Genomic DNA, 3612 nt, shown 5'->3' with positions numbered 1-3612 from the left:
GACCAATGTGGAAGCCAAGCAGAGAATATTAAAGGCAACAAAAACAAAGGGCCAACTGACATTCAGAGGCAAACCAATTAGAATCACTCCAGACTTCCCAAACCAAGTCATGAGAGCCAGAAGGGCTTGGACTAACATATTCCAAACTCTGAAAGAAAACAACTTCCAGCCAAAAATTTCCTATCCAGCAAAACTTTCTATCAAATTAGATGGAGAAATAAGAAGCTTCCGTGACAAACAGAAACTGAAGGAATTTATGTCTTCAAAACCAGTGCTAGAGAAAATACTCAAAGAGATTAACTACAAAGAAGAAATAGGTAACACTCACCAGAACCAGAGAAACAAGAGTTTCCATCCAACAGACAACTAAGATTGGTTATCTGTGGAGATTCATTATTTATGTTAGTCTTTTACCTATCTCTAAATTGTATTGTTTGCCTTTATTGTTGTTAATTTTTAGGATTTCTAGTTGGAATATTAATATACCTTCAGATATAGCATTTGGAAATATTTTATCCAATTCTATTAGTAACTTTTAACTCTGTTTACATTGTCTTTGAATATACAATATTTTCTTTTATTTTTTAGGGAGTTTGTATATTCTTCTGTTGCCTGTGCCATTGAAATCATATCCAAGAAATCGCTGCCAATTTTAATGTTGTGAGGTTTTATGACCCAGATTTTCTCCTAAAAGTTTATAGTCTTAAGATTTATATTTAGGTCTTTTATCTAGTTTGAGTTAATACTTGTATGTGGGATTAGGTAAGGGTCCAATTTTATTCTTTTCCATGTAATTATTATTTTTCAACAATATTTAGTTAAAAGATTATTATTTCCACCACCAAATGTTCGTGGAAACCTTGTCAAAAATAACTTGACAATATAGGGAAGAAGTTAGCTCTAGGCTTGTATTTAACTCCAATGGTCTATATATCTGCCTTTAGAACAGTACTACACTGTTTCAATTATTGTAGCTTTATATAGTTTGAAATCAGAAAATATACATCTTCTAGCTTTGTTTTTGCTTCGAGATTGTTTTGGGTATCTAGAGTCCATATTCCATATCAGGATAGATTTTTTTCTGAAAAATAAATATATGATAGTTTCACCTAAAAAAAAGAAAAAAATATTCTCTGGTAAGAAAGAAAGCAAAAAGAAATATTGAAATGTTATCTTTAAGACATCAAAAGCTTGGTATCAGACAAATGAAACTGTTATGTGAGATTATCATTTTTAATTTTGGATAAATTGCTATAATACTAGATGTCAACCACTAAACCAAGCATGGGAGGGAGGGATGGGGAGAGAATGGGGTGGGGATCGGGTGGGGGCTGACTGGGCGATGTGTGCATGTATGTCTACAAAAGTTTGTATCCCACTATGATGTATGAATACAGTGCACCAATAAAATAAAATTAAAAAAAAAAGAGAAGAAATAAAGAAAAACCTTTTGGAAGTTAATAATAACAGCTGAAACTAAAGCCAATATAAGTATCAGATGACAAAGTTAAGATTATTTTCCAGAAAGGAAGGAAAAAGCAAAGAAGTAGAAAAAAGTTGTAAGAAACAGTCTCACTGAAGTTGCTGAGGCTGGCCTCAAACCAAGTCCTGGGATTACAGGCATGTGCCACCACAAAAAAAAGTGGAGGCTGGGCATGGTGGTGCACACTTGTTATCTGCCCCCACCCCCGGCTTGGGAGGCTGAGACAGGAGGATCGCACAGGTTCGAAGCCAGCCTCAGCTACTTAGTGAGGCTCTCAGCAACTTAGTGAGATCCTGTTTCCAAATTAATATATATATTAGGTCTGGGAGTATAGCCCAGAGGTAGAAAGTCCCTGGGTTCCACCTCAATACCACAAAAAAGTGGTATTTTTTTAATCAGAAACCAGTAATCAAAAGCAATTTCTATTTAAGAATCAAGGAGACCAACTACGACTGACCACAACTACTCTACACCATTAAAGACTCTAACCCTGTGCTGTCCAAACTGAGATATAGTCTAAGTGTAAGATGCACATAAGATTCCAAAGACTTAACATGAAAAAATATTTAAAATAGCTCATTTATAATTTTATATTAATTAGACACTGAATAAAGCATTTTGGGTTCATTACATTAAATCAAACATATTAAAGTTCATTTTATCTGCTTCTTCTTGACAACTAAAATTGCAACATTACATATATGGCTCACATGGACAGCTTTCAATACAATTCTTTTGGATGGTGCTGCTGTCTATCCAGTGCAGGGAGAAAAAAAAAAAAAAGATAGAAATACAGGAGATAGTTACAGCCCTGTGCCAGAGAGTGGCACAAGGGGGCAATTCAAATGAATTTGCCAAAGAATTCCAGTATGCTGGGTGTTTTTATCTTGACCAAGTCTGCGGCAGGTCCTTTGATCTGTAGATATGCTGCCCAATCTCTTAGCCCAGTATATGGGAGACAACTAGAGAAGGATTGCCAGTTCAAAACTAGCTTCAGTAATTTGGCAAGACTCTGTTTCCAAATAATAAATAAAATAGGCCTAGGGGTCTAGCCCAGAGATAGAAGGTCCCTGGTTCTGTTCCCAGTACCACAAGAAAAAAAAGTAAAAAAAAAAAAAATTGGGGCTGGAAATGTAGCACAGTGGCAGAATGCCCCTGGCTGCTTCAATCCCCAGAATGACCACAACGATGACCATGACAACGACGACTACTACTCATACTAATACTAATATCTCATGTAATTTATGGAATACCTATATCCAAGAACACTGGCCACACAGCACACTGGAGAGAATGCACTGATCAGCCTCGTGGTCTCATGCTGACTGCCAGTGGCAGCTCCCTCCACTGTCCAGCACCATTGAGAGCACAATGCTGTATATTGATAGCCTGGGAAAGTATCAGGTTCAGGGTGTGGCTTCTGCTGAGTGCTCATTGCTTGTGTACCACCTTAGAGTCAAGAGTTATAAATGACCCGGTGTCAGCTGGTATTCTCTCTTAGGACAGTAACTCCTGTCATTGGGTAGGATGAGAGAAGCAAGGGAAGAGATTTCTGCTTGTGTGATGTGTGTATGAATACGTATGTGTGGATTTCAGTACCTTTCAACCCAACTGTTCAGCAATTTAGCAAGACTTCAGCAACTTAGTGAGACCCTGCTTCTTTCATTGTGTGTGTGGGAAGGGGGGGGTGGTACTGCAGATGGAAGTCGGGGTGTTCATCTTCGAGTAAAATTTGAAACAAAAAATTAATGACAGGTTGAGAGAGTCTTCTCAAGACATGTAAGTCAGAGGTGACTCGGGCTCATAATCCCAGTACATGGGAGGCGGAGACAGGATCACAGGTTAGAGAACAGTCTCAGCAAGTAGTAAGACTGTCTTCAATCTAGTAAGACTCTGTTTCTAAATTTAAAAAAAGTATAAAAGTTGGGTTGTTGGTATACCTTAAAGATAGAACACCCCTGGGTTTAATCCCCAGTCTCTGTCTGTCTCTCTCTCTCCCTCTCTCTCTCTCTCTCTCTCTCTCTCTCTCTCTCTCTCATTAGCCAGGCACTGTGATGCACATCTTCAGTTCCTAGTACTTGGCAGGCAGAGACAGGAGATCATAGGTTCAAGGCCAGATTCAGCAATTT

Source organism: Muscardinus avellanarius (assembly GCF_963383645.1).
Source record: "Muscardinus avellanarius genome assembly, chromosome: 5".
NCBI classification, from domain to species: Eukaryota; Metazoa; Chordata; class Mammalia; order Rodentia; family Gliridae; genus Muscardinus; species Muscardinus avellanarius.
The sequence above is the reverse complement of the archived record's forward strand: the minus strand, read 5'-3'. Positions refer to the sequence as shown.